The sequence below is a fragment of the Marmota marmota genome, unplaced genomic scaffold, assembly GCF_001458135.2.
Source record: "Marmota marmota marmota unplaced genomic scaffold, marMar, whole genome shotgun sequence".
Classification (NCBI taxonomy): Eukaryota; Metazoa; Chordata; class Mammalia; order Rodentia; family Sciuridae; genus Marmota; species Marmota marmota.
The window spans coordinates 15,699,677-15,719,832 of NW_026000240.1; the positions used below are offsets into that span (position 1 = coordinate 15,699,677).

The window sequence follows — 20,156 nt, forward strand, 5'->3', positions numbered from 1 at the left end:
ACATTGGCGGCTGAGGATGACTGGCCTTTGAGTGGGATAGCTGACCAGCTCTGACCCTTCTTTTGCCAGTGCATTTCCTGGCAGGGAAGACTGGGTTCTGGGGGTTGAGACCCTTGGGGGCTCATACCAGCTTCTTCACTTCCTAACCGTGTGGCCTTTGGAAAGTTACCTGATCTCCCAGCCTCGGTTTCCCCACTAATGATAGCACTTCCTAGGATAGAGCAACAGCAGAGGGCAGGTACTTCCTCTGGCTCTATTTACAGATGACATTTTCTGATGCTTTGGAACTTGCCAAGGATGTCACAGCCAACTAGGAGACAGAGTGGGGATTGGAACCACAGTTTTGATTCCCAGATAGGGGTGTCTATCATGCAACAGTTTCAGGACTAAATGCTGCAGGCACAGGGGCTGAGTAGCTCAAAGGAGGACAAACTTGAACTTGCTCTTCAAAAATAATTAGCATTGGAAGAAGACATTTCAAGCAATTGGACACACAAGCAGGATTATGAAGGCAGGAATAGTAGGATGCCTGGGGGACCTGCAGGTGTTGGTTGGAGGGAGCTGTTTCTCTCCAGGCTTTGCTGCAGTGATATAAGGAGTATTCCATATGCAGATTCCACACTCCCCCAACCCAGTTTAAAGACTCAGAATTGCTGGTTTGAGTATTGAAATCTGCATGTAGGTGAAGGAAGCCATGTGAGCACATGCAGATGGTGATACCCCCGTGGACAGCCTATTTCCTGCTAAGCTGTGTGTGTTGACAGAGCCGCCACAAGACAGACCTGGGCTTTCATTGTGTTGCTGTGGACACAGTGTAGAAGGTGGTCCTAAGGATGTGTGGGGATAGATGTATCTTAGCAGGAGACAGTAGTCCTAAGTGAAGATTCTCTAATGACATGGGGTGGCCGTGAAAGACAGCAGAGCAGGCTACAGCCATCAGAACCCACTGAGAATAAAGTGACCCACTGGCATGAAGTGACAGGAACTCAAGAGTTCATCTGCTTGCCAGGTGACCTACTGGGGAAGGAGTGGCATATGCCCGTCCTTCCCAGATTTTCCATAGAAGAGGACAGCACCAGTGGTGTAGCCCCTCGGGACAAGGAGGACCTGGCTGCAGTTCTCCTGTGCAGCACTCTTAGGTAATGGTGCTGACGGGGAGCACAGCCCTGGAGTTCTGGCTCAGGACAGAAGCCTCAAGCTACAATCAGGAGGCTGAGCAGTGTACTGAAGCAAGGTGTGCATCCCGCAAGCACTTGAGTGATGAAGAAGCAGGACAGCAGAGAAACAGAGTCATGATCGCTCTCAGTACTGAGACCAGAAATCATGGTGACTGCCTCTGGTTGTCAGCAAGGGAGGTGGCTGGAGTCTCTGGACAAGCCCAGTGCTTCTTCCAGATGATGTTCAGTTAGGGCTGGTCCTGCCATCTTTCTTCAGCTGGCTGATCTTGCTGCTGTGTTTTATCTTGGGCTCTCTGTTGCTAGACTTTCACATCTGCCTCTTCAACCTCAGGCCTTCAAACTCATCCTTAACAAGAAGGGCTGCAGTGATATATAGGACTACTGTCTCCTGCTAGGACACATCTATCCCCACACATCCTCGGGACCACCTCTCAGCGGGAGGGAACAGCAGCTCTCATTTTTGGAGCCTGTGCTAGGAAGTTGGAAAGTTTTTATGTACTTTTGAACTTGAACCAACCTTTCTTTTCTTTCTTTCTTCCGTTGATAATAATATCAGTCAGGTGACAAGAAAACTTGCCTGTGTAATTCCTGTCTTGCCTCACATTCTTCCTCCAAGACAATTTCTGTCTTTCTTCTTTTCCACTGTTACTTTGAGAGGAATCAAATATAATATCAACTTTGTGACATCTCTTCACCAACACCTTAAGTAGATACAAATTGATATTGAAATGTTGCTAGACTGATTCTGTTGCATGTTGAAGTAAATTCTTTTGGAAAGATGTAAGACTGATGTCGGAAAGTGTCATTTACATTGGCATCACACAGACCAGGAAGTTGGGTTGCTCATGGGTCTCTCTGAGCTGCCTAGACGTGAGCAAACCATGTCCCTGTCTGTGCCCTGATCTCCACCCCTAGGTGGGGGTTAGGAGGACCATGGGCTTGTGAGGACAAGCAGGACGGGCGCACCTGGCTCAGGGGCTCCGGGGAGGAGCGGGACATGTACACCTGGCTCATAATCAATAGTAGCTTTTTCTCATCTTTAGCACCACAATTATTTACTCTGGTTTTGTACCAGCCATGGCTATTTCCCCAGGCCTGTGGCAGGCAGCCTTCTAACCTGGTTGGCTTGTCAACAAATACATGAATCTGAAATTTTGAACTAGAATAATGCTGAGCTGCCATGGAAAGTGGCTTTAAGTCCTTTCCTTCGTCCCTGAGCCTGCTTTTACTGACAGTTGCAGAGTCCTAGAGTTTTCCGTTTGGGGACCCTCCACTCTTGGGTGCCATGACAGAGTTGGGTAAGGGAAGGAGGGGCAGGCGGTTATTGGCCTGCACTCCCCCACCCTGCTGCTGCAGAGCCTTCCCTCTTGCTTGTGTGCTTCTTGAGCACCGGCAGCAGGCTCCTCCCCTGGGCGCACACCTGCCCAGGTGAGGGATTCAGTGCTGGCGCGTGGGCAGACACAGGCAGGGCTGGTCCAGGGCAGGAGGGTGAATCCTATGCAGTGGGGGAGCAGCCATGGGTCCATGAGTCCACAGCCCCGGCAAATCACAGACTCCCCACCCTTCTCCTCTGCAAAACCATTGAGTAGAGAACCACAAGGAGTATGGCTCTGAACTTGGCACCAAGTAAAATGTTCATCCAGGAAAAGCTTCCTAGTTGACTCTGAGGTCCAGCTCAACCAGCCTGGCAATCAATGGCCCAGCTGACATATGCTGCCCTAGGTGTGGCAGAGGGAGCCCAATGTAAGGGAAGAAGCAGGCAAGGACACCTGGAAGACCTGGCCCAGGCCTGTGTAACACACATGGAGGGGGACAGATGCAGAGCACTTTCCAGAGCTCATCCCAAGGGAGCTAGGCAGGACAGCTGGGATAGGACAAGGCCAGGAATTTTCCAGCCTCACTGAAACACTGGACTTCATCCTAAGAAAAGTGAGACACTGCTGCAGCATTAGAGTGACGTGGTACAACAGATCAGGAGTCTTGGAAGATATCGCGGCATAGTGAGTAGGTCTGAGGAGAAGCCACGCCACAGCCAGTGCCATCTAGTCCAGCTGGATGTCCATTGGGATGCTCCAGCAAGGGCAGATGGAGGCCTCTGGGAAGAGGACACTGGTGCTGTCCAGGCCAGTCCAGCTGGAACGTCAGTCAGTATGCTCCAGCAGGGGCGGTGCAGGCCTCCAGGAAGAGGAAGCTGGTGGACAGCTGTTCCACAGTTATTAGGAGCATCTGCTATGTTCACCCTCGAAGCTGCTGAGGGTGCGGTAGTGAGTACAGCCCCCACCTTACGTGGTCATGTAACAGATGGATGTACAAATGCACCAGGCCAATGGAACACCTTCCACTCTCACCTTAAGAAACAGTTGATACCCGCCACCCTAGTCCCACCTTGGCGATGAGCAGGTGTTCTCAGGCCACTTCCCCAGTGTGCAGAACCCCCGGGCATGTCCCTGAGTGAATCACTTCATGCCTGAGTCCCCAAAGCAGATTTCTCTCATCTGTCCCAGGAGTCCCTCCTAGGTATCCACCCTACCCAACTGATGATGCAGGAAAGGGACTGAGTCCAAGTTCAAAGCCAGGGTCGCAACTCAAACACCCACAGGTGAGGCATCATTTTCAGTCCTGTGTTTCTCAAACGGTGCCCCCTGCTGGCAGGTGAACTCTGCAGCGAGAGCACCAGCTCTGAGACACCCGCCTCATAGTCATTGCTCTGTGGCTGAATGACAGCGATTGTCCTCCTGGTCTTTGCCGACTGGTGTGCTGTGAGGGTCGCAGTGGCAGAAGGGCAGCTGGGCCCTACCAGATCTCTTCTGTTGCTGTGGGACTTGACCTGCAGTGGTACTGACTTCGATGTTGACCCGGGGAGAGCTGTGTGCAGGCCCCGGTTCCTTCAATGCCTATCTCAAGCTTATACCCTTGAGCACAGGCCAGATAGATTCCTAGAGTCCTGGCCATGGAGAGCCAGAGTGGGCTCAGCCTAAGGGTCCTTGGCCAGACCCTTGTGGTACCCCAAAAATGCACACCATGGGATTGTTATGTGAAAGTCCCTACGGGTGGCAGTTTTTGACCATGCAGTTTTTAATCATCTGTAAACCACGTTCCTCTTTTATCTTCCTTAAGGATGCCCTGCAAAAAGCCCACTTCTGGAATCTTTTCTTTCCTTTTCATTCCCCATCCTAGGCCCTTGAGTCCCTCATTATAGCCAAGAGGAGTGAATTAAAATGGGGTCAGAATTTCCTTGCATTTATGGAAAAGTTATAAACAAAATTGAGTTTCTGTATCCAAGAATTTTCGGTAAGGAAGGATTTTGGGTCGGGGATTATAGAGTCACCATAAGTGAAATACTGTTGTAAATATTTCTTCAAGGAGAAAAGTTTCAGAATTCCAGTCAACTTACAAACACACGTTCTGAAACATAAACATTTATCTCTGAGTAAAAGAGGGTAAGTACCTGCAGGTGTGTTACATGTCTATTCCATTACACAAATGAATACTTAGTAGAGTTTTCCTAGGAATTGTCAGATACTTATTTTGTTTCTGGATCAAATGGTAAAAATTATGCAAAGTAAAAAAGAAAGCCAATATATTCTGCGTGGTGGTCATTTTCCATCACTTTTATGATAAGCAATTTTGTAAATATTTTGGCACTACATGATTTCAAGTTACTTGTTAAATTAAATACAAGTCTTTTAAAAAATTGCTTTTTAAACATTGGGATATTTTCTTCCAAAAGAAGCTATCTATTCAATCAATAGTAAATCCATGTTTGTATATATTTGTAATTTTGAAAATGTCTTTACCCACAGTATCCTTATCAGTTTTTTATTTCTATTTACATCCTAAAAAGCACCTCCAGAAGGCTGGGGATAAAAGGTTTCGATGAGATAATGAATATAAGGAACTTGGTACAGTGCCTGACACCTGATAATCTGCAACACACCTGCAGTTGTTATCACCACAATCAGTAACATTGTTGTTCTAAGCCTGATTGACAGTGGCAGAAACCAAGTCTTAAGTACTATAGGTCACAGTTATAAAACTAGAGACTAAGACTTTCTGAAATGTAGTTCTATTGACCTGAAATCCACAGCCTTTCATTTACACCCATAAAAAAAAAAAGAAAGAACAAACAAAAAGATCTTTTGTTCTTAGAAAACTTTTTTTTTTGTACTATGAGCAATGTGCACATTAGCTATTTAATTTTTTTTTCCAGTTCTGGATGAGGTTTCATTTTACAGATGAAGAAACTGGAGATTAAAAGGGGTTAATTTGCTCACCAAGATCCCCTGGCAAGTATGTAGCAAAGCCAGAAAGTGCTCCTAGGCTGGGATCCCAGGCCTCTGACCTCCCTCCAGAGTACACTGTATCTACTGGTTCCTGCAGGCAGCAAGCATTGTCTTTTTAAGTGATAGGAGGCATTGAGGGAGGTTTGTGTCACTTCCTCCTAGAGAAAGTATTTATTCTTGGTTTCATACAAATTGCCAGCCAGAGTAGGAAAAAGTCATCTTTTGAAAAGAATTTTCCATAAAATGAAGAAAGGTTCCTTTCCATATGTGGAGGTGACCTTTCTGGTGCTATGCCCTGAGTGGGGGATGCATGGGCTGCAGGGCTGTGGGACGTGGACAGTGATCCTTGCCTCTTGTAAATGGCAGGTCCTGTGAGAACTGGTTTGCACCATGGGTGGCAGAGAGGATGTCCTGTCCACAGTAGATCCAGCCAAGGCTCCCTTCAGATTAGGCTCAGCCATGGATGACAGAAAACCCAAATATCAATGTTTCCTGCAGAGTAGAGTTTCGCTTCGTGTGCCAATGGAGATCGGAATCCAAGGCAGTTTCAAGATGACTGAAGCCCTGTTGGTTTCTCTGCTAGACCTCGCACACAGCACTCTCCCCCAGGGCCCAAGCTGGTTACTGGAGCTCCTACTGCCTTGCTTCAGTCCAGCCTGGTGGGAAAGAGGAAAGGAAGAGGAAGTGTATGTCCCTTTCTTTCAAGGACACTTTCCAAACGTCACATGTGACCATCCACTTAGGTCCATCTGGCTAGAATTTAGTCCCATGGTTGTGACACCCCCTCCAAGCTGGTTCCAGAAGAGGCTGGAAACTGGTTCTCATCCCAGGCCCACACATGCCACCTAAAAGGGGTGCATGTGTGTTGGGGTTGGGGGGTTGAGAGACTAGTGAAGTTTGCCATAGAAAAAAAATGGAAAGAAATGCACAACATAGAGAGATTGCCTCCCCCGCCTCTGTGCAGGCGCCCTGTGGCCTTTGCCGTGGACAGGAGTCCTGAATCCTGTGGGGTGTGGGTCCCAAACTTTTCCTCCAAGCACCTGCTTTTGAGTGAATGACAAAACTCCTTAGGAATCTATGTCCTTAACAAGAAAAGCAAAGATGCCTGCAGCCCTTATTCTTTCAGTAGCTCCTTTCCACATAGCTTTACTGCCAATGAGAACTTCTTGAGGGATTAGATCACTGATGAGTCACTAGCTCAGCCTATAGCTACCTGGGAAGCTTGCACTTCCTCCCAAAGCCTGAGCTCCCCCTGTGGGTAAGACCACACAAGTTTCCAGGTTCCTCAGCACAGACCCTGGGAATATTGAGGGAGCCAGTAGTTTCTTGCTTTCTTCCACTATAACAAGTGTTATTACACTTGAACTTGAGAGCGCCCGTCCTACAGATGCTGAAGCTCAGGATGCAGCCACGTGACCAGCAGGTCCCTCATCTTTGTCAGGGCAGCCTCACACTCCACTGATGCAGGGAAGTGCCAGGACCCTCTCCAAGGTTCTCTTTGTATGATAATCAGGGCAGGTATTTGGGGGTCTGCTTGTCCTGGCCCTGGAGTTTCATGTCATCCCTTGGTATCCTTGGGGGACTGACCAGGACTCTCTGTGGATACAGAGATCCTGGGATGCTGGAGTCCCTTGTGTAAAAGGATTCAGAATTTACATTTTCCCTCTGTATTCCTCCTCTATACTTTAGATCACCTCTTGAGAGCTTATAATTCCTAACATAGTACAAATGCTTTGAAAATAGTTGTCATACTGTTTTATGTAGGGAGTAGTGACAAGAAAAAGTTGAATATGTTCTGTTCAGAAGCAAGTTTATGTAAAACATTTTGCCCTGTGGTTGCTTGAGTCTGTAGGTGCAGAGCCCACTGGTTTGGGTTGGGGCTCCCTTAACCCTCTCAGTGGTTCTTTGCTGACTTACAAATAAACCCCCATTTCTAATGGAGCAAAGGAACTGCCCCCTACTTTAGAGTTGTGGGGGCTGGGGGACTACTTAGGGCTGGGCAGTGAGGGAACTGGGTGGTCTGCAGCTGGGGCTGGGCACCTCTTCTTTCAGTGTGAAGGGATTTTCAAAGGCTCTGGCCTGCAGCTTCCTGGTTCTTGCTGTGTAGGGGAATTCAGTGTTGATCAACACATTTCCAAAAAAGTACTTCTTCATTACTAAGGACGTGGGAGGGAAGTAGATAGAGCTGATTCCTAAGAAAGGGCTTCACAGCCCCCCTCCATGTCTCTGCACCCCTCTTCCTTCCCATCAAGAGCTCCAAATCCATGCACCTTGTGGTCATTTGCTGAGATCTTTGGCAGAGGGGGAGCAGGAGGCCTCCTCAGCACTGGCTTCTTAGCTCACTTGCCCCTCATTCCCCCAGGCTTTCTTGTCCTCTAGGGTGTCACTTCAGAGGCCTTTGACACGCAGGAGAAACCCAAGTGCTTGGCTTCTTAGCCGGGAGGCTGTTGAATTATGCAGGTAGGAAGTCTGGATGGGAAAGGCTTCGGTGCCCTGGGTTCTAGCCTCAGCCCAAAGGGTGTTTTGCTTTGACAGGATGGTTTGCTTTGTGGACTCAGCAGGACCGCTCAGGAACCTCCTTGTTATTATTCTTTTGCTCTGTTCCCTGTGGGCAGCTTTATTGTGTAGCTGCGCCCATCACACACCTGGCGGTTGCCTGATAACTCTCTGCATCTCCAGAGCTTTGAGTTTCTTCATTCCCATTTTTGGAGTGAAAGAGAGGGAGAAATAGTCACTTCCAGGGACCCTCTCAGAAAAGTCCATCATCCTTAGCAAATTTCTCCATCTTGTTTGCCTAAACCGGGTCACACGCTTATCCTTAGCCAGGGATGGGTTGCTGCAGATGAGCTTAGGCTGCTCCGCAAGCCCAGCACCGTCTGCTTCCCCAGTCTGGGCTCTGCGGCAGATACCCAGGCGGACGTCAAGGATTTGTACTTAGGAGTGGGAATGGGGTTAGGATGGCAACCACAGTGCCTCCCTTGAGAGCCAGCACCCCAGCGCTGGGCCAGGCTTCACTGGACTTCTGGAGGGCTGCTGACCCCTAGTGGCCCAAGTGAGGCATTGGATAGTAAGCTCTGGGCTTCCCTCCTCTGTGGGAATCCCAGCAGCCTGCCACCACACACAGGTGATTGTGAGCAGAGCAAAGCCTCCAGAAGCACTTCATGACTACATGAGTTTAAGTGGAAGCCTTCCAAAGACCTAGGATAGCCCTCTTCTGACCTTGTAGAGATGCATCCCATGCATGTGTTCTGTGACTCTTGTCACCTGCAGTTATCCAGAGTTTGTCTGCTCCCCAGGTGCAGGATGAGCCTCCCAAGGGTGTCATTGTGTGGGAAACACCCAATTCCTCACTTGAGCACCCCTGCCTACTGGGGACTGCTGCCCAGTGCTCCCAACCCGCTGCAGGCACTGCCTTTGCATGCGGATGAGATCTGTCTGCCTAATTGTACTCAAGAAAGAAACTGCCATCAGTGATGTGTTGAGGCTTTCACACAAACGTGAACGTGTTCCAGCTACCCTGGTGCACAGCATTCAACTGCCTTTGTGTTGTGGGTTGGCAAGGTGTGGCCACATCACAGAGGGCACCCTCTGTGCAGGACTCACTGTACCATGTCACCGCAGTGAGCTGTGGGCAGAGCTGAGTTGGATGGGGCCCTTCTATGACCTGGGTGACACTGGGTGACACTCTGTGGGAACTGGGTGACACTCTCTGTGGTTTGGGTTATGGGTCAAGAGGAAGGCAGGAGCGTGGAAATTATAATATAGGATGACTCAAGAAGAGAAAGAGTTGTTTTGCTTTCAGCTGACTTCTAGTTCATGTGTGAAATGAGGCAGTTCTGAGGCTCAGAGAGATTTAGCAAAAGCCCAGGATTAGAAGTCAGCTGCCATTAGCTGTGGAGGGCACCAAAGGACAGGATTTCTCAATCTGGGGGTGAGGGGAGGGTTCTGGGAGACAGGGTAGCCACACTGTCACTGTACAAGACCCGGCAGCTGCTCTTGTTTTGGCAGGTGAGGGCTGTGCTGTGTGCTCCCCAGAGGGACAGCCCCTGCAGGATGGACCCCACTGCCCTCCTGTTCCCTTTCCACAGGGGAGAAGACAGCAGGCAGGAAAGTTCCACAGTGATCACATGGGACATGGGATGGGAAGAAATTTAAATCCCTGACACAGATGACCGAAGAGCCGGACTGTGACATCACGCCTCAAGCACTGTGTCCTTCAACAGCCTGCGCTTGTACCTTAATTAGGCAACTAAGTGCAGTTATCATCAGGATGACCATTGATACACTTTTGATTTTGTGTAGACAGTAAAGATAAATGCTGAATATTTTCCACCTTTTAGTTGACATATTTCACATCTTGCTTTGGAGTCTTCCTTTGAGAGACATAGCTTTCTTGCAGAAATAACATCCTGGTAGTGCTGGGAAACCACAGCTGGACAGCTGTTTAATTCTGGCAAGGAAAAAACCAGGGCTTCTCTTGGCTGCAGGCATGAGGCTCTGAGTTGGGACTGGGCTGGTGCGGGCAAGGGCTCTGCACCTGCTGCCTCACTAAGTGCTCCCCACAACCAGTGGGCAGTACCACTCCGTGTGGACTGTAGGGCAAGGCTAAGCTAAATTACAGCATTTGCCCAAGGCATAGTTACCAAAGGATGTGGCAGGTTTGAAATCCAGATCTCTCTAGCTCAAGGGCCCCGTTCTTCCCCTGACCTCCATGTCCCAGTCTCAAGGTTTTGTCTTAGAAATGAAAATATGAATTACAGTGAACATTTGTCGTGTTGGTTCCCAGACAGCTTCTCCGGAGCCCTTGGGTTTTCACCAAGAACCTGATTGTTCTCGTCTCCGCTGTGATGAGACCATTACTAATGAGCACATTCTGGCTGATCACCTCACAACCATATGCTGCTGGATCACCGTGCGGTGCTGGTCCTGTTTGTGTTCAGGCTGACACTGAGAAGTAGTTTCTAATCCCAGAGACTGGGCTACTCTGCTGTCCCCTGCTCCTTGACTGCAGGCAGCAGTGGGCTACGTTTCCTAGACATCCTTCAGGCGAGAGAGGTCATGTGAACTGTTACTGCCCATGATATGAAGTATCGAGTATTAGGGGTGGGGCAGGGGCTTCCAAGCATCTCCCCAGGAGTGGCTGACCTAGCAGCCCCCCACCCTGTTTTATTCCACCTGGGGGATGCTGCAGTACCAGGTCAACCTGTGAGGTAGGTGGAGCAAACTCTGATTCCATCTCCCTGCTCCAAATTCTATTAGCTGTATTGTCTTCAAGCAGAGGACTTACCAGGTATTAAACTAAGAGCAGATATGCACCTGGCCAGGGAGCAGTGGCCAATGTCTCCTCACTCTATTTCTTCTCTTCCAGGCTGGAAGGAAGTAGAGCTGTAACCATGGGTTCAAGGACACGTGCTAGGTTGGCTGAGGCAAAGACGGAAAGTCTAGGTGTCTACTGACTGCAACCCACTCATTATGTGGGGAAAGGAAGCTCTGTAATATTTTTAACAAGTTTATTGAGATAGAGTTACAGACCATAAAATTTACCTGTTTGAACGGTGCATCTCAGTGAGTTTCAGTAAATATACAAGATATGCAAACATGACAATCCAAATTTAGAGCCTTTCTATCACCCCCAGATGCCCCTCCTGCCCTTTGGTGGTCAGTCGTCTCCCACTGGTCTGCCCTCTGTCTCTATAGATATTCATTTTCTGGGCATGAAGTTAGATTATCATATGTCATCTTGCACAGGGCTTCTTTTGCTTACCCAGGTACTTTAGACGTTCCTGCATACTGTGCACGTTCCAGTAAGGGGTTTCGGCCTACGGCTGAGTAATATTTCCCATCTGGCTCCACCACATCAGGTTCACCACCCAGTCGATGGGCACGTGGGTTGCTCCCACTCTCAGACTTGGCACACGATGCTGTCATACATTTTCATTTCTTTCAGGTAGGAATCACAGGGTCCTGTGATGGATTTCTCTCTCATTTCCTGACACCTCCAAACTACTCAGCAGTGACTATACAGTCTTGTATCCCCACCAGCAGGACAGAGGCTCCTGTTTTTCCGTATCCTCGCCAGTGGTGATTTGTCCTTCTGATCCAACCATCCCAGTGGGCCTGAGGTGGCATTTCACTGTGGTTTCAGTATTCGCCTCCCTGTAACTAAGGATGTTGAGCATCTTTTCTGGACCGTCCGTCTTCCTCTTGATTTCTGAGTGGTCTTCGGTCCTGGTACACGCCCTCATCCAGAGGCTGCACACCTGGGCACGTCCTCCAGACCCTGCCTGCTTCTTATTATCTTTTTTTAATCTTTTTTTTGTCTTTTTTTTTTGGGGGGGGGGAGCTGGGGGGTCGAACCCAGGGCTTTGCAAATGCAAGGCAAACGCTTTGTCACTGAGCTACATCCCAGCCCACTTCTGATTTTCTTATCCATGTTTTCTGAGGCACGTTTTAATGAAGTCCATTTTCTCAGCTTTTTCTTTCAGGGATCATGCCTTTGGGGTCTCAGCCCTCTTGTCTGATCCAAGGTTGCAGGTATCTTCTGCTTGCTCTTCTTACAAGTTTTATGGCACTAACCTTTGTATTGGGTGCGTGGCCCATTTTGAGAGTATGTTTACGGGGCGAGGTTCCTAAACCCCCCTTTGCATGTGTGTACACAGCTGTTCCAGCCCTATCTACTGAGAGGACTGTCCTGACCCTATGGGCTACCTTGGCACCTTTGCCGAAATTAGTGGACTGTAAAAGTAAAGTCTGTCTCAGACTCTGAGTTCTGTCCCGTTGACTGACACCTCAACACTCCCTCTGGCCGTATGCTATCCTCATGAAGATGGCTTTGTAGTAATACATTTTGGGGTTGGGAAGTATAATTTTCCTGCCTTAGTTCTTTTTCAAAACAGTTTTGTTTTTTCTGGGTCCTTTATACTTTTCATATACATTTTAGAATCAGTTTGAATTTCTGCCCAAACGCCTGTTGGAATTTTTATAGGAATTGTATTGAATGTATTGGTCACTTTGAGGAGAAGTGCCCTTAATAATAGTCTTCCAGTCCATCTCTTCAGATCTGCAGTTTCTTTCAGAGACATTGTATAGTTTTCTGTGTGCAAGCGTTGTACTTCCTTTGTTCCCCAATTTTAAAGTCACTATGATAGGGACTTTCAGATACGCCCTTGGGACTTTATGAGTTTATTAACTTCCCACTTCTGAGTCTGCCCGAGCTTATGCTTCCTGTCCCCAGTGGCCTGTAAGGTTCTAGACAGCAGAAATCCTGTGAACAAAGGCCTGGGGGCCACAATTCCTCCTGTGGGTGGGAAGAGTGTTCTGTAGAGGATGGAAAAAAGGCACCAATGCTGGGGTCTTTGAAGGTCAGGATGGGAGGTCAGCCCTGGTGGACACCCCAGCAAGCCTTAGCTGGCCCTGGGCCCCGTGTGTTGCCATTGAGAACACCTGTGAGGACTGTGATATGCCCTTGGTAAAGTGAGTGTGCCCCGGATGTCAGCCTTGGCCTTAATGTTTATGGCCCCCTGTATCTGGGGTCCTGCAAATGGGGCCCTGAAGTTGCAAAGAGAGATCTAATTTAGGTCCCCCTTGCCAACTTTATGATTTTAGAGCTTCATTTGAGGGAAAGCTGTTCTGATCATTTAAGTCATCCTAATTTTAGGGACTGGTCACGAGTGTCCTGAGATAAGAGGTCCCTGTGGCCAGATAGTTCAAGGCAGCATTGGGCTCAATAAGTCAAATGGATTTCTTTACTGGATGCAATTCAAATCATCTTACCTTAGCCCATCCGGAAAATCTCTCCTACTCCTGACACCCCAAGAGCATCTGACAGGCCTGTTTCCTGATGAAGCAGTGCTGAGCAACCCTGGTCCATCACATAATAGACATTTAATGAACTTTAAATGGCTGTCATCACCACTGATCAGTGGTCTGTATTGCTCTGACCTTAAAGTAAGAACAGCTCAGAGATAGGCTGAGGTTCTCAATGACTGATATCAACGCACTTGTGGTTGGTAATTTACTCAAAGATACCTACAAACCTTGTATCCAAGCCTTGTGTTTTTTTTGAGGAAAACTCTCAAACTTTTAGACTTGTGAGAAGCACAGATGTCCCATGCGCCCTCTGCATCAGGCTGGAAGAGGCTGAGGTGTCCTGGACATGGAGTGGCCACCAGGTGAGGACAGAACAGTGGGTGAAAAAATGCCCCCAATTGCCAGCTGAGAATAAAGCAGAGGGTGGAAACAGAGTTGCCCTTTATCCACAGCATTTCCACCTGTGTTTCCAACCACAGGTACATTTAACTGACATAGTTTTTTAGCTTTTGAAGCTTTTGGTGGAAAACAAATTATTTAAATTGTCTCAGTGCCGTGGTCAAAACTAACTCTGAGGCTATGCTCACACTCCCCGTCCCTGCAGGTCACAGCAGCCTTCAGGCACGGCCCCTTCATTCCCCGAAGCCTTCCCTCCCTCCCATGGTGCCCCCAGTGTAGACACTGCTCTCATCTCCTCCCATCCTATCTCCCTTCTGGTCCATACCCTTTATCCTCCCGTCATCCACCCACCTATCTAGGTATGTCCCCTTCTCAGACCCCTTGGTGGCTTCCTTAGTTTGGCATCATGGGCCCTCTGTCCCATGGGCTTGCTGACATCTGGCCTCATCCCTGGCCACCTCCTTGCACTCTACCAGGCGCCACCTGCTGGATGCCACGCTTGCTGTCCCCAGCTTCACTCCCTCTGCCCTGTCCTTTGCCTGCCTGTTTCTACTCATCCTTGAACTCAGCTCAGCGTCACCTTCTCCAGAAAGTCTGTCCACGCTGGCTGATGGGGTCCCAAGAGAAAGCCACTGCAGCTCACCTAAAACCTCAGGTGCAAAGCAACCTGGTTCCAGCCAGAGAAGGTCACTGCCAGTGCTAAGTGGGTTAAGGAGCTTCCCCAGACTGGTGTGGCTGCTCCAGGTGCTCACCCAAGACTGCCCCTCTGCTTGGCATTTTTGACACCCACCATTGGGTATGTTTCCCTTGTAGTTCCTTTTACTGGTTAATCGGCTTTGCCGACCAGGTGCCCCGATGGCAGCTGGGTCCACACTGCATTTTACTGGCGCTTGTTATGGTGGTAGAGGAGGATTGGAGTGTGACATGCCACCTCCTATAAATCCCTTTCTGCTTTGTGACAGTTCTGAGCGTGGGCAGACTCAGGCTGTCACAGCTCTAAGCCTGTTTTGAATGACCTCGGGAAACATTTCCAGGACTCTGCCTACTGCCCTCCTTGTTTCAGGTTTTCTTTTCACCTGCAGTGTGCCACCATCCAAGAGCCCAGATGTGAAATAAACTCACAGTCCTCACTTGTCCTCTGGTGGGGCAGACCCACAGCAGCCGTGGCTGAGCCAAGCTGGATGTGGACCCCAGGCTAGACAGCCCTGTGATGGTGGTCAGCAGAGGAGGGCTTGCAATGCCCCTGTACTGTGCCCACTCAGGCCAGGCCAGGCCTGAGGAGCAGCTGCCCTGTGGCACCTCCATCCTTGGGTGCCATCAAGCAAAGAGGGCTTTGATCATCCCTGATGCTCCAGTCACACGGCCCCTGTCAGAACACCATTCCTAATACTGATGTTCTAGGGAGGAGTTTTAGGGACAAAAAGCTGCAGATGACAACTAATCTCATTTAAAGTGGGGACAGCAACCTCTGAGATTCAAAGCTAACCTGGAAGCACTTGGAATAGTACAGAAGCCTCTGAGCTTATAGGCCTCCTGACCCTTGGGCCTCAGCCTCTGCCCCTACCTCTCATAGGGTTCCTAAGTGCCTCAGGTTCGTTTCTTCCCAGGAAGGGTGACCTGGAGCCTCAGAAGAGCACTACTGAGGCTCCCAGGGCCAGCATCCACTAGCCTCAGCAGGGCCTTGGGGTGACCTGGGCAGGGAGTTCCTGCTGCTGCCCAGCACTGCCATCTGTCATTGTGCCAGGAGCCTTGCCAAGGGCCTGCCCTCCTGCTCACACACCTCCTGCCACACTGCACACAAACCAAGTATGGAGAAGCCAAGTAGCCTGCGGAGGGTTGCAGAGGGGGTCAGCTGTGGCCAAGGGAGGCCCTGTCCATCTGCATCACACCACAGGCCCTTTTCCCCTCTGACAACCCTTGATTTATGTACATGAACAGAATTATGTGTGCCAGCTTCTTTATCTTCAGATGACGGGAAGCTTAACTATGCAGCGTTCACTGTCTTAATCATTCATTGCTTTAGAGTAGTGTGCTTCGGCTCCGCCCAACAGAGTCTCTTGGCTCCGATTTCCTGATGGTCAGGAATCCCAAGGCTGCGAAGCAGGTGGTTCTGGCTCCAGTCCTCTCTTGATGCTACAGGCAGCATGTCCATGAGGGCTGCAGTCGTGTGGGGGCTAGAGGATGCTCCTATGTGGCTGGAGGCTGGGCCTTAGCTCTTCTCCATCACCCTCTCCTTAGGCCTTCATGTGACCTGACATGGCACTTCTTGTTTCTACTCTGTGAGGTCACCAGGTCCAGCCCTTACTCTAGGGGAAGGGATTAGGCTCCATCCCGTCCAGAGAAGACTGTCAAAGAGTTTATGGACAGGTTGGGTGCAGTGGTGCACACCTGTAATTCCAGCAGCTCTGGAGGCTGAGGCAGGAGGATCACAAGTTCAAACCCAGCCTCAGCAATGGCCAGGCACTAAATAACCCAGTGAGACCCTGTCTCTAAATAAAATTCAAAATAGAGCTGGGGATGGGGCTCAGAGGTTGAGTGCCCCTGAGTTCAATCCCCAGTATCCCTCCCCTCTACCCCCCAAAAAGAGTTTATGGACATATTTTTAAAACCCTCCACCCTCCCTAATCCATATCCATCCACTGTCCGAGGCAAAACACAAACAAACAAACAAACAAAAAACAAAAGAGCAGAGGACAGCGCTGATCACCACCACTAGGTGGAAAGCTCAGCTCTTTCTACTCATCATCCCCTTGTGTTCTGGCCACTAGTGGCTCCTTGGAGACCCACCCCAGCAGTCCCTGGAGAAGGCTTTTGGCACAGTGGCTTTCACCAGGTGATTTGCAGGGCCTGGAGCTACCTGGTGATAATCAGGGGTGGTCTTCGATGGAGCCTCACAGGGGGCCCCTATGGTCTGTCTAGGATCTGACTCTGCTTTCTACTGCAGGCTTGTGGGGACCTCCAGACTGTTCAACAGGTGGGGTGACTCTGAGGTGGGGCTGTGCCCTGCTCCTACCTCAGTGATGACCCAGAGTCTTGGTTGGGATTGAATGGTGCTGTCCTGGTTTGCAGGGTCACTTTTCTGGCGACCCTGTAGGTGGCCATTCCCAGCTCTGACCAGACTCCAAATGGACACTCTGCCAGAAGACTTCTGTGGGCCCCAGAGGGCAGCGCTGAGGTCAGTTGTGTAGTTCAAGGTGATTGTCCCCTGTGAAAGAGCAGAACCAGGTGTGAAATCGCAGTGTGTTCATGGCTACCCTCACGGCCTTAGATGCCAGGAAAAAATATGGAGCATTACAGTTTCTTCCTATGAGTTCTTTAGTAGAGAATGTTCAAAAATCTTTAACTTTGGGGCTAGGGTTGTGGCTCGGTGGTGGAGCACTTGCCTCACACTGGGTTCGATCCTCGGCACCACATGAAAAATAAATTAACAAAACAAAGTCATTGTGTTCATCTACAACTAAAAATATTATTGAAAAAAAATCTTGGGGCTGGTGTTGTGGCTCAGTGGTAGCGTGCTTTCCTAGCATGCATGAGGTACTGGGTTTGAGCCTCAGCACCACATACAAATAAATAAAATAAAGGTCCATCAGCAGCTAAAATATATTTTTTTTAAAAAAATCTTTAACTTTCATTCTGTCTGCAATAAAAAGAAGTTTACACTGTGGCAGGGGGCAGTTACCAGGGCAAAGTCACTGGACACTGAGGAAACAGACGACAGGAGGAGAGGTGGGCCTGAGTCACCTGTACGTGGGAAGCGCCATGCAAATGCTTCTGGAACTACTGTGACTCTGAGTTAAATAGTAGACAGACACTGCTGTGGCATTTAAAACATGGCTAATGTTACAGAAGCAAGTTTGGGGGCAGGGGAGGCGTGGGGGAGGGATTCTGCCTCACCAGTGGTTGGTGATCGGGGAGATCTCACTGTGGGGCAGCAGCTGGGCGCGTGAGCAAGTCACAGCAGTGAGCAAAGAGGGCAGGGCCCTGGGGAGGAAGGACTTAACTCTACTGAGAACTGGCAGAGGGTGTCCTCCAGGGACTGGGCGAGCACCGGAAGAGCCGTCACATGGAAGTGGTCCCAGCTGGCCCTCCACAGAGTTTCCCTTCTGCTCTGAGATGGGGCCACCACAGGGTTCCAGCAGGCCTGAGAAGTGGTGGGCTCAGACCCTCTTTTCAAAACTGTTCAGCTACTTGTAGAGAATAGACCCAGGCGGAGGGTGGGAGCCAGCAGCAGGGGGTGTAGGTGAAAGCTTTGCTGGTGGGAGGCGATGGTTCTGAGCAGAGGGCAGTGGCAGGGTGGTGAGGGCCAGTGCTGGATGCACTGAAGGTTGGCTACAGGCCTCCAGCAACTGGCCTGGGCGTTCTGGTGGAGTGCTGTCCAGGAGGACTTTCTGATGGTGGAAGCATTTTGTCTAGTGCAGAAGGCCTAGCCCACAAGGCTGTTGGACACTCACGTGACCCGGGCAGAGGAACAGTCTGGGCTTTATTTAATTTAGACAGCTGTGTGTAGCCAGGGGCTGACACGCTGGACGCCGGCTCCTGTGAGCTAAAGGGAGGACTGAGGAGGACAGCAGGGACAGGCTGTGCCAGGAAGAGAGCCAGCAGGAGCCAGAGGCCTTGGGAGCCAGCTCTGCAGGGCTGCTCTTGGGACTTGGGAATGCACAGCCCCTTCAGTTGCATGCTGGGGCAAAAGCCTGATTGGAGGTGCTCAGGAGAACAAAGGAGAGAGGGAGTAGGGAGTTGCAGCCTCTTGGAGGGCTTTGGTAGCTATCTGGAGATGGGGGCGCTGAGTGGCCTGGGGGTGGGGAATCAGGTGTGCCAAGAGCCCCCTCAAAGTTTCACGGTCATGGATTTAACACAAGGTTCCTCAGTGCCACTGTACGTTTTCCTCCAGGCACAGAGTGGCACAGAGCTGAATCTATCCATGGGGTCTAACGAGGTAAGCAGGAAGTGCTGGGACAGGTGACATGGCTCCAGAGGTGTTGGTGGCACTCGGAGGTGTAGAGGAGCCAGGGCGCAATGGCAGTGGGGTGCAAAAGCCACTGTGCCCGTGGCACACAGCCTGGTGCAGTTGGATTGTCAGCAGTGGCTAATGAAGAGAGTGGGTGGAATGACAGGACCGGTTGCTGGAGCACGAGAGGCTCTGAGTGACAGTGCAGAGGACGGAAGTTGTTGGTAATAGCAAGTCGCAGTTGAACCCTGGGAGCAGGGAAAATGGGTCCAAAGGAAGAAGGAGGGATTTACAGGCCCAAATCAGCAGACATGGCTTCAGGAAGGTGACCTCTACAGGCTGGGGGAACCGCTGTGTTTCATGTGCTGCTGTTTCTGCCTGAAATCCTTCTTTGTCTTGGTTTGGTTTTTTCAGGGCTGGGGATCAACCCAGGGCCTTGCGCATGCTAAGCTTGTACTCTATCCCTGAGCTATGCCCAGCCTTCATCCTGAAATTCGTAATAATTTTCTAATAAGGAACCTCCATTTGCATAGGTAGCTAGCCGTGTGCCCATTCCAACCCTTAAAAACAAATAACCCATAAACATGACCATGGGGCCATCAGGTGGCTCATTGTCCCATCCATGCATTAACATTCAGAGGTGAAAGGTATTTTGAAAATAATGGAAAACATTCAACCATGTTGTTTATAAACAAGAGGATAATTGAGTGCACCTAAAACTTCAGGACTCCTGGTTGTCAGTCACATTTTTGCATATGAAGAGCCCGTGTCACTTTTGGGAGGGTGCCCCACTTGTAATCATCTTCCCTGACTAGTAAGTCTAGATCTGAAAGCTCTCCCAGTCTCAGGCAAAGGGTGGTGGATTAGCATCCATGCTGGGCAGAGGTGGCCTCTTCCTGAGGCTGTTCCTTACCCCTTTTGTAGGGGATATCGACTTCCCCCAGTGTGTACATCCAGCTGCTTGGGGTGAAGAGGGTGGTGATATGGGCAGGGCAGGCAGAGCACACCAGGAGGATCATTCTTGATGTGGACAGATGGCACCTGGGCACTCCACTCACCTTGGGCAGAGCTCAGGGCCCATGTAGGTGTCACTGTCCAGCTCTTGGTGGACACTGCTGAAGGAGAGCACAGGGCTTTCTGGTCAGCCTGCCAGACCTGCTGTTATTGCACACAGGGCCAGAGCCAGGAGTCACCTGTCACCTGGGCAGGTAGCAGGGCAGGTGCCCTGCCTGCAGGAGTTGTCAGTGGGGGCCACCAGGGCTGCGGCTGCACTGGACCATGCCTTTGAAGGGGAGACTCAGCCGCACTCCTGAGCCTTCGTCAGACGCTGCAGAACTTCATGGAAAGCCACAGCTAAATTGTAGGTTATTTCTTGGTTTTACTGATCACTTTGATTTGCTTGCTGTCCTCTAAGAAAGGAAACATCTCTTTTTCATTCCTTTTTTTTTTTTTTTTTTTTTAATTCCTTTTACTCCAGTCTACATTGTAGTAGGCAGGCCAATTTAAAGATACCCGTGTCTTACAAACCCAGCTGTCATC

The 20,156-nt window shown here is 49.9% G+C and overlaps 1 protein-coding gene across 1 annotated transcript in view; it reads left to right on the forward strand.

The window, feature by feature from the left end:
- Schip1 (schwannomin interacting protein 1) overlaps positions 1–20,156 on the forward strand; it is a 99,482-nt gene that overhangs the window by 25,613 nt on the left and 53,713 nt on the right. The window lies entirely within an intron of this gene.